This window comes from Mastomys coucha, unplaced genomic scaffold, assembly GCF_008632895.1.
Source record: "Mastomys coucha isolate ucsf_1 unplaced genomic scaffold, UCSF_Mcou_1 pScaffold22, whole genome shotgun sequence".
In the NCBI taxonomy this organism is placed as follows: Eukaryota; Metazoa; Chordata; class Mammalia; order Rodentia; family Muridae; genus Mastomys; species Mastomys coucha.
Window position 1 is genome coordinate 247,501,219 of NW_022196905.1, and position 11,609 is coordinate 247,512,827.

General features: G+C 41.0%; 1 long non-coding RNA gene across 1 annotated transcript in view; it reads left to right on the top strand.

Annotated features, from left to right (window-relative positions):
- LOC116070142 overlaps positions 1 to 11,102 on the top strand; it is a 31,261-nt gene extending 20,159 nt beyond the window's left edge. Inside the window, exon 3 of the long non-coding RNA XR_004110291.1 lies at positions 11,033 to 11,102. This is a non-coding gene — a long non-coding RNA (uncharacterized LOC116070142). The remainder of the gene's footprint in view (positions 1 to 11,032) is intronic.
- Positions 11,103 to 11,609: the final 507 nt, after the last annotated feature.

Below are 11,609 nucleotides of genomic sequence, written 5' to 3' on the forward strand. Positions count from 1 at the left end.
CTCTCTCTCTCTCTCTCTCTCTCTCTCTCTCTCTCTCTCTCTCTCTCTCTGTGTGTGTGTGTGTCTTTATCTCTCTCATGTCTCTTTTGAACTCTGTGAATTGGTTTGTATAGGTCATTTTTCTATGCATCAATTTCCTCCATGGGTGATTCTGAAGTTACTATTGCAGGTGCCCTGAGTTCTCCTAAAATCTAATCATCTTTCATTGAGAACCTTTATCAGGGAGTGGTCCAGGAGCCCAGACTGAACCAGCTGCTCAAGCTCAGCTCCCTTTAGGGTCTAAGATTTTTGTTTTAAAGCTGTAAATAATTCTATACTACAGGGTTTTCATAACTAATAAGATATTGCCAATTGCATATTATTTTTTCTAATCTCATGTTATTTTCTTTTCATTTGGAAGATGATTGGAAAGCTTATTCATGCTTTCATAACTTAATTAGAATAGTCAGCTATCCTACCTTTCCATCTAGAGTTTTTGCATACATGTATATATATACTCATGTGTATGTGCGTGTGTGTTTGTGTGTGTATGTTCATGAAATAGCTAGACTCCAATTATTCTCCTAAACAGATTGAACATACACGCACAGCATGAGCCTTCAAACTACAGGCTCTAAGTCAAGGACACAGCTCTCTTTTGAATGTATATTTGGGACCCACAGACAGAATTACTAAGGATCTGAAGTCATGGGGAGAAAAGGAAAAACAAGTGAAACAGTAGGTTGAAATGGTGTTTAAGGGCCAGTTTCTCTGCATGTGTTCACTCCACAGAAAGGGTCCTAGGGGCAGTGGGCAAATAGTGGCCTCCAGGCGGAGAGCTAATGTGGCGCCACTGCTGTTTGCATAGCTGCACAGCCCGAGGAAGGACCTGGAAGAGCTAGCTTGAATTCCGATGAATATTTACAATTACACTGCTCCAGAGCAGAATGCAATCACAGTGCTCCAGTCTACAGGTTTATGCATCAAAAGAAAATGGGAGAAGAGCAGCAGCAATGGAGTTGCCTTTGGAGGGACTTATAAACACTGATCTCAGCGCTTGTGGCAGAACTAAAATGCTTTATTTCTGATAAGAGCAATTTATTTTTCGGGCACCTTCCTTGATAGCAGAAAGCACCCAGCTGGGTTTTGAAGTGAGAGAGCCTTCAGTAGATAGGTTTATTGTTTTTAATTCTGGGCAAGACAAGGATATGGAGGGAGCTATGTTGCATAATTTTGATTTTGTTTTTTAACCAAAAAAAAAAAAAACCTAGAGAAGAGTGGAGAAACCCCTAAAGAGGTTCACACACCCCCTCTTTGTACAGTTTGTGTTTTCATCCCATTCTTACCCATTGTCATTTCCTTGTAGAACGGCTCTGGGAGAGCTGCCTCCATTTTGTGTCTCTAGTTTAAACCCAGTTCTCCAAGGTGCTAGGGCAGATGCTATTGGGTGCATAAAGGAACTCCATCAGGACCCCATTTCCTGCTTCAGCTGATGAAGGTCTTGGATGGTTGGGATTTATATTGGGTTGCGATTTGCCAGCAAGATAGACTACTGCACCCAAGCCTTCTTGGCTTCCCACTTGGACTTTTACCTACTGGTCAGCTCATGTCCTCCCAGTGACATGATGCCAGCCTAGATGCTTGCTCACTAGCCCACCCAGCTTTACCACAACAACTTACCACACATTTGTGTGTATCCTCTTCTATATCTGGGAAAACAGGAATTGCCTGCCTGTGTTTATGTGATCAGCAGCAACGATTATACTCATTGTAATCCAATGAGTTTTAGAATCACCATAGAAAAGAACTTCTAGGTATTTCTATGAGGTAATCTCCAGAAATGCTTAACAAAACAAGATTCACCTTGGATGGTGGCAATACCATGAGACAGCCTGGCATCCCAGACTGAATAAGGTTTAAAATAAACTGAATACCATTGTTCATCTCTATCTCCTTCCTGGTGTGTATGCAATATGGCTGGCTGTTTAATACCCCCTACAACCATAACTCCTTAAGTGTGATGGATGTAGCCCCTCAAACTGTGAGCCAATGTCATCCCCTACTCCCTTCAGCTGTTTCTTGCCAAGTGTTTGATCACCATAAGAACAGTAATTGATACAGAGACCATCAAAAATATCTAAGAATCTTTTCCCAGAAGTGTCAGCCCAGGAGTTAAAAAAGGGAAGCTCTGGCTTCCCATGATCTCCTCAGCATACCCCTAGTCTTTAGGTCATATTTTCTCAGTCAAACGTAAGTTCTGCGCACACAGCTTCATGGTACTCTTCCAACTACATCAGTGTTTGGGAGTCCCTTAAGGAAACTCTATAGCTACTGGGGTAGTTTAAAAAGTCCCTGTTGTTTACAAAAAAATGTAAATGGCCTGTATTATGTGCACTATACATGTAATGGGATCATTTAATTGTTCACTCAAATGTTCAATGAAGTATTATACTTTGGCTTCATGGTAAAAGGATGCCATGTGTTTATTTCAACAGAGCCTATATTGCTAAATAAATAAATAGACAAACACTTTTTTAATTAAAAACTAAAAGTGTCTCTGGACTGGGCCTAAGCTTTCCCCTCAAATATGTAGCAGATGTGCAGCTTGGTCTTCATCCAGGTCCTAAACCACTGGAGTGGGGACTATCCCAAAAGTCTGTCTGTGTTCTAGCTGTAGTGCTTTGTCTGGCCTCAGTGGGAGAGGAAGTCCCTAGCCCCACAGAGACTTGATGTACTAGGGTAGGGGGATACCTAGAGGGTTCCCACCCACTCAAAGAAGAAGGGAAGGGAGGAGGGGAGAAAGGATGGGGGGGTGACCACGAGGGGGGCAGTGAGCACTATATAAAGTGAATAATTTTCTTTTTTAAAAAAAGTATCTCTTCTGGAAGTGCCTAGTAAGAGGGAAGAGAGGCAAAGAACTGGAGTAGACTTTCCGTCAGGAAGCTTATGCAGAAGGTGGAAGAGCACAGGGAACATCTCCGACATCATTCGTCATTACGGAAATGCAAAGCAAACTATCAAATACCACTTTGCACCTGCTAAAATGGCTATTTGATTTTTAAGAAAAAAAATTAGTTTTTGTGAATGTTTGATGAAACTGAAACCCTCGTTGGTTACCAGTAAGAAAAAAATAATTAGTTTTTGTGAATGTTTGATGAAACTGAAACCCTCGTTGGTTACCAATAAATGTGAAACAATGTCAATACTGTAGAAAATTTTGGTAGCTCCTCTAAAAGTAAAACAGGATGATCGTATGTCCCACCCCACAATCCCACCCTTACATGTGTGTATTAACTAATTAAAAACAAGTGTTTTGATGAAGCTTCTAGCTTAACTACACTGTTCACAATAGCTGAAAAGTTGAAAGAACCCAAAAGTCTGTCAATAGATGTGCAGATAAGCAGTGGAGCTTATCCATGCATGAAATGTCAACAAAAATTAATCAAGGCTTCTCAGGGCACAGTAGTGGTATGGCAGTAACCACCATCTCTCTAATTGAACTGAAGATCCACTCAACAAGAGAGAATGCCTGGTGCCAGAAATCAAACCAACTACTCAAGGCTAGTAGAGCCATGGATCTTCTAACCCAGAAAAATCCCTACCTACCCTCTTAAATATTTGTCTTTATACCAACAGAGACGTGTAGCCCTTGTCACTAATCAAGGAAACTTCTCTTTGCAACAGAACTTCTTTCTACAACATTGCAGAAAACCACAACCAATCAAAATGCAGGCTCGTAGCTCCCAGTCCCAGTGGATGCATCTACAATACCACTCCCTCACTTACAGCTCTAGGATCATTGCAGAGGAGTGGGCATAAAGGCTGCAAGAGCCAGAGGAAGTATTCTGTGAGATTCTGTGTGCCTCCTCAGATTGTCAGAAGCCAGACCCATAAAATCTCACCAACATGACTGCCTAATCGTGAGATAAACAAGGACAACAACAGACATGCTAAAGAGTGATAGGGACAGCCTGGGAGGCCTCCACCCTACACAAAGAACTACAGGCAGCTAAGGAAAGCTGAGAGCAGAAGAAGAGCACACCAACTGGTTCTCCAGTACCAAGTGGTCAGCCCTGAAAGCATACACACAAGTAACATTGTACAGATGAATGGGCTACACTTAGGTGTTTAGGATATATGTAACAAAATTAATTTGAAAAAAGAGGCCAAAGGAGAAATTGTATAACTATGTTATAATCTCAAAACAATAGAAGAAATGGTTTGGGGGTTGAGGGGAGGTGTTATTTTGGTTTGCTAAAGTAATCAGGGCTAGAGAGATGGCTCCATGGTTAGGAGTACTTGGCTGTATTCTCAAAGGACCTGAGTTCGGTTCCTAGCACCCACATTAGATGGCTTGCACCACTTACAACTCAAGCTCCAGGGAATCTGTTTCCCTTCCTGCCCTCTGAAGGTATCTGCACAGAATCATACATGTTGCAAAATTAGTGCACCAAGAGAAGTCATGAAAGCCCACACCGTATACCACATCATTTATAGGCAATACCTAAAATAGGTATACCTATGGAGATATAATGCTGACTGTGCCTCCTTAGGACTAAGGGAAAACAGAAAAGCAGAAGGCTGTGAAAGGTTCAGTGTTCCTCCTTGTGAAGATGAAGGTGTTCTTACGTTCCCAGAGATAGTCGTTTCCCATTCCTGCTTATGCCCGTTGAGGGGATTAACTATGTAACATGTTGTTTATATCTCAGTAAAGCTTCTATTTTTAAAAGCAATGTATAAGCCATGCTGAAAATAGTAACTCATTACTTTATGACCCTCTGTATATTTTTAGGTAAAAGGAAAGCATTGTCCCACTTTTTGTCCTATTTATGTCAGCTATCCCATTCCAAATGATAGCTAGCTATTTTTAGAAATCTAATCTACTCTAAAGTAGAAAATATTTACCATCAATGATAATGTCCAAAAAGGCCAATAATGACATGAGGCTTGCCCAGAGATGTTTCTAAAAATTTTATTTGCATGTGTGAGATAAATGGCTCATCACTTTCCTTGAAGTTACAAAGGGAAGCTTTCTATATATGTTGATATACACATGTACATCTACATATACATATATACATACATATGTATGTATATATATATATGGGCACATACACTTATACATGTAATTTGGTAGGTATGTGATATATATTATATAATATTTGATGTTTATGTTCAGTTTTTTATTCATAAAAAAACAAATCAAAGGAAACAGAAGGTTGAATTTTTTTTCACTCATTGTTCAATTACCTATTAGGCATATATATGGGGCACACTTAAAAACATTAGACCTTTTGGGTCAATGAGATGGGTCATCAGGTAAAGGTGCCAAACAATATGTTAGTGTAAAAACAGAGAAAACACTGAAGGACTGTCAACAAAGCATTTCCCCGCAGAAATTCTTTGGCAAATATTTTTTTAAAAAAAACCTTCTAAATGGGCCTGTAGTCAAGAGAAACTCCAAAGGTAGTATAACTAATAGTCTTGACAAAAACTTAGATTCAGTGTCTATCACTTACAAAGGGGAATCTCGCTCTTCCTCCCCAGAGTCTTGGCCCCCCGACACTAAGTACCCTATAATTTTTATTAAAATGCTTCCTGCTGGCCCTTTCAGCCAAGGACAACTTCATAATAATGCAACAGGAGAAGGTGTTGTAGGCGACAGTCTTTGAAATCCCATCCACAGTGCTAATGATCTATGGGTAAAGGGAGTCGGTTGTATACTTCTATAGAATTATTTTAGGTTTTTGACATTTCTCCATTTGCTAAAAAATGTACTAAGTAAGTAAAGTCATAATAACTAATTGCCTCCCCTACTGATGCCCGACTTCTGTAGCAACTGGGTTCAAGTAGAAACTTAGACAGAAAATGATTTTTTTGTGAACTCAAGTGAAACTCTAATGATACCACCACATAAGAGAAAAGCTGTTACCATCACATAAAAAGTTAGCGCAGAGCAGCTTCTTGTCTAACAGGAGGCCTTTCAAGCCCGCAGGAAGCGGTGTTTGCAAGAGTTTGCAAGCTGATCATTTTATCTGGTATTGTTTGAATGTTCAGATGTCCCTCAGAAGGACAGGTAACATTCTTCTGTAACCTTGAACTACGCGCTCCATGGAAATGGGAGATAATGAGATTTTCCTGCGTATTTCTAATGCACTTGCCTCACTAATGGCTCATACAGACAAGTCGTTCCTCGGTTGACTTGAGTCTACAGTCTACCTCCCAAAATCCTCAGTGCCTCTTGGAGTGTTGAAGGGGTTTGTTCTTGGTTGACAAAGTTAAGATCTACTTGGATGCCTGCTTTTCGGAAATTACTGGTCCTGCCTCCCTTACGCGTTTATGTGTGCGTTGACAAGGAGCACGTAAACTTTACAACATGCAGAGGGATAAGAGACTAGTGTCTGTTATAAACATACCACATGCCAGACATAGAGCTAAGTATTTTACAGGCATAATCTCATTTCAGGTTTCAAAAAAAGGTCCACAGTTAAGAGCACATGCTGCTTTTGTAGAGGACTCGGGTTCAATTCCCAGCACCTACCTTGTGCAGCTCACAGCCACTCATGGAAAATGACACCCTCCTCTGGCCTCCACAGCCACCTTCATGAGAGTGGTGTACATACATACACACAGATGCATGTACACATGTGCCACATACACACACACACACACACATACATACACACGATACCTTTACAAAATAGCTTGGCACGATAAGGCCCCCATTTTTATAAGAAATGGAGGTTCAGAGACACTCCAAACATGTGTCCTTTGGCAAATGGGCACACAAGGATCCAAACCAAAGTGGAGAGTCCTAGTTCTCACAATGGCCAGGTTCTGCATGTCCCACCTCACCTTCCTGCCTCCCATGCCTAGGATCTGTTTTTTTCTCATCCCTGGTCCCTATTCTCCTCTAGCCCTGCAAGCCTGCTCCCACCCCAGGGCTTTTGCACTGGATTCCCTTCATCTTGAAACTCTCATATCTCTTCCTTTCCCTTTCATATGTCTAGATTCTAGCATCACCTCTTAGTAGACCATCCTCCTGCATCTGTAACCCACTGAGCCCTATATCTTCTTGGCCTACTTTGTTCCCTTCCTCCAGGGTTTCTTTTCCCCCAAGGCTGTCTATTTTTCTTCTTACCACAGGGAACTAAGACATGGTCCATCTATCTTGTTCTTCAATGCTTTCTAAGTACTAGGCCTAGGGGCATGTTATTTGTTGAGTGAATCGTTCAGAGACTCACATGACCCCAGAACATATGCTGTTTCATTAACTACCCTCGTAGTGAGATTCTAGAGATGTGTCTTCTTCCTCCGTTCCTTTTTTCTTTCTTTCCTTCTTTCTTATTTTTTGACAGGTTCTCACCGTGTCACCCAAGCTGGTCTTGAACTCTTGGCCCTCTTGCCTCAGCCTCCCACATGCTATATCTTATAGGAATGTATTGCCATGCCTTATTAGAACCTCTCCTTCTGTACTCTCACTTTCATGGTCTAAGTGGGGAGCTAACACTATAGTCAACTTCTTAGCTTGTTGTAACTGAGGATAAGAGAGCAGAGGCCGTATGGAATCCTTACACCATTTTGTGGTGGGCAGGTGGACTGGGAGAAAAATGGCCTGGGGCTGTGTGTGCTCAAGAGAATGGACTGTTCTTCTAGGTTCTGAGAAAGGATACACTGGGGGTAGCAAGACTCAGTTAAGTCATTACACAGGTCAGTAAGTGAGCCATGGTATGGGGCATGCTGGAGACCAGAGCCACAGATAGGGCAAGGAGCTCGACCCGACTCTGCTGCATAATATCCTGCTCTCTCTAGACTATTCTCTACTTGACATTGAAGTCTGTCTTTTTTTTTTAAGGTTTAATTTTTTTTTTAATTTTTATTACATGTGTGGGTTTATGCTCATGAGTGCCAGTACCTGAAGAAGTAAGAGAAGACGTTAGATTCTCTGGGGCTAGAGTTACTTACAGGCAGTTTTGAGCTTCCTGGTGTGGGCACTGAGAACTGAGCTCAGGTCTGTTTTGTTTTGTTTTGTTTTGTTTTGTTTTTTTCATGACAAGGTTTCTCAGTGTAGCCCTGGCTATCCTGGAACTCACTCTGTAGACCAGGCTAGCCTCCAACTCAGAGATCTACCTGCCTCTGCCTCCCAAGTGCTGGGATTAAAGGCGTGCTGCCACCACCCAGCGGTATGTGCCCTTAACCATTGAGCTATCCCTTTAGTCCTAGCATTTGCAATCTTGAAGGATTCAGAATAACTCTAACCCTGAGTTGCACTGCTATCTGATTAAAATTCAGAATTTCACAATCCACAGTCAGTCACAAGGCTTAGTGGATTCTGGGCTTGGCTCCCACCATTGAGTAGCTGTTGAAATTCAAGGTTAAACTAATTCATCTTTGAAAGTCATCTTAAGTTTTCAAACAATGCATAAGCTTGTTGGGAGAGATATCAAGGTCTTATTTCAATGAAGAATTCTTCAGAGGCCTGATCGCCTTGGTACAGGTATAGCAGCCAGGTATTAAGCCCTTTAACCAGTTACACACACACACACACACACACACACACACACACACACACACACAGAGCATCTAGATGTATTAGTTCCTTTTCTGTTGCTATTATAAATAAGAGTGTGACAAAAGGGAGAGAGGCTTTGTTTCAGCTTACAGTTCAAAGGGTTAGAGTTTCTAATGACAGGAAAGGCATGGCAAATGGCAGTCATGGTGCCAAGAGCGGGAAGCTGGGACCTCCCTCCAACTGGATGTGGATCCAGACTAGTGACCTATTTCCTCCCACAAGGCTGTATCTCCTAAAGGGTCCATAACTGCCCCAAACAGCACCACCAGCTGGCCAAGTGTTCAAATGCATGAGCCCATGGGGACACTTCTCATCCAAATACCTCAAGGCTTGTCTGCACACAAACAGACTAGAAGGGAGCTTAGTGTCTGTCGCTCCTGAACTGTAGGCTTCAGAATGACTCTTATTTTCTTTACATATCTGCATATTTTTCAAAATGTCTCTAGTAAGTCAACATTACTTTATAACCATAAAAAGCAATTAATCTTAATAGTAATCTTTAAGTTTTTGTGTGATTTCCCTTGAAGGTCTATAGGTTTTCCGTATGTTGCTTTCAGTCCACTTGATTTTTCTTAAGCCTTGCATTGAAAGGAAAAATGTTAAAGCATGTCATTAATTAAAAGACTTTCTGTTTTTTCAATTAATTATACTTTTCAGATTTCTACACTAAATGTGTGTGTTATCTAAAATCATAAAACTGTTTATAGGTTGACATGCTGAGGAAGGTCATTTGTGAGTTTATTTGTGTAAAGATACGATAATATTTATAAACCAATAAGATACAATGTTCTCCAGCTGCTAGGGACAAGCAGGGAGTGCAGTACAATGCAAAATGACATGGGAAGATGTTCATGAAATACCTGTAAGGAGGAAAACTGCCTGCAAATTGGGAAATGACATCTGTTACCCTCCTCCCAGTGAGGAATATTTGAATATATATTTATGTGTACATGGAAAATCCAGAAGGGCAGAGAGCAAGTTACTTGTACCAATTACTGCTTCAGGATGGAATTGGCAAAGAAGTTTTTCTTCAATCCTTATTCTGCACTTTCTGAAATGTTGAAAGATTTTGCTGGTTGGTTTGCTTGTATAGACAGAGTCTCATGTAGTCCAGGCTGGCTTCCATGGAAACTCGCTCTGTACAGGATTTTGATCTTGACCCCTGAGCCCCTCCCTTACCTCTCATGTGCTAGGATTATAAGAATGCTCTACTGTGCCTAACTACCAAATGATTTTAAAAAATCACTAAAATCATACTTGTGTCTTAAATATGTTCATCAACTCCACAGTAGTATGAACTTGCCCTAAGTTCCAGGAATTGTTGATACATTGCTTCTGTCCCTGAATTCCAATGCAAAATTAAAATCACTGTTGTCTTTGCCCCAAACATCCACAGTGTCTGTCATATAGCACATGCCCAGTAAATAATAATAAAATGAGAGAATGGCCATCCTGGGGTACCATCTGGTTATTTAAAGGCATGAAACCCTGTCTGAATTTTTCCTATGTTTTCTTACTTCTCTAAGTGCTAATGATAGCATGCAAATGTATAGTCCATGTTTTTAACTTTAGGAAGTAAGTCCACAGCAGACATGTCCTGCATCCCCCATCTCCTCATACAATTCCTCTATAACATGTATGTGTATGTATATATATATATATATGTGTGTGTGTGTGTGTATACATATATATACACATATATATACATTTATATGTGTATGTATACATATACATATATACACACACTGTAATGGCTATTACTGGTTGTCCACTTGACTATATCTGGAATGAACTACAATCCAGAATTGTAGGGCCCTGTAATCCAGATCTTGAGGCTGGAAGACACAAGTTTCTCACCTGGATCTTAGAATGGAGATCTTGAGGCATAGGGGCTATGAAACTTAGGCCCAGGCAAGGTAGTACATGCCTCTAATCCCAGAAGACTAAGGCAAGGAGATCTCTAAGTTTAAGGTCAGCCTGGGACAAAACAAGTCCCAATCCAGGCATGGTGGTACACACCTTTAATCTGAGCTATACCTTCTGCTGGAGACCTACATAAGGACATGGGAAGAAGGAAGATTCGTTCTTCTTCACCTGCTTGCACTTACTTGCCAGCACATCTGTTGGAACCTACTTCTATAGAAGACCAGCTGAAACAACTAGCCTTGTGGGACTGAGCAACTACTAGATTCTTGGACTTCCCATTCACAGCTGACCATTGTTGGGTTAGTTGGACTACAGACTGTGAGTCATCACAATAGATTCCCTCAATACAGAGAGGCACTCCATGAGTTCTGTGACTCTAGAGAACCCTGACTAATATATATATATATACATATATTTGTTCTGGTATGTATGTATATATATGTGTGTGTGTATACACACACACACAATTTCTGATGTGTGTGTGTGTGTGTGTGTGTGTGTGTGTGTCAGAAATCCTGATGTGGCATTCAAGCCACTTGCCTCTTCAATTTATAGGTTAAAAACAAAGACTCAGCTGGAAGAGACCGAATTGGAGACATCAACTTCCAAGCGCAGACCCTGAGAGAGGTAAATTGCATAGCTAATCCTTCTTAATAGATTCCAGAACGAACATGGATGAAACTTCTCTTGATCTTTTTTTTTTCCTTACCCAAACTGAATACTTTGATCACTTGCAACCAAAAGGTGGTATTTAAAGAAATAGCACAGGTCGCTTTTTATTATATACAGGTTCCCAAGCCGCATACTACCTTGAGTAGCTGTTAAAAGGGCTCCCACTTCAAAAGGTAATTGACCTAAATTCTCCTTCCTGCTCTGCAGTCTGGTGAGTCTTCTCCATGTGCCGCCTTCCAATGGATCTCACACATGGAAGAGATACAAGAGGGTTCTCAGGAGCCTGGGAATCTAGGCCACTGTGATCCGCACTAATTCAAACATTATTTTAATGCCTGTGTAGAGTTTGCTAAAACTTCTTAACTCCAGTGAGTGCCTGAGAGCAGCCAGTTGTACTCTGGAATGGATCAGAGGTTAATTTACAGAGAGGAGCACTTTGAAGTGATTGCACCTGCTTTGC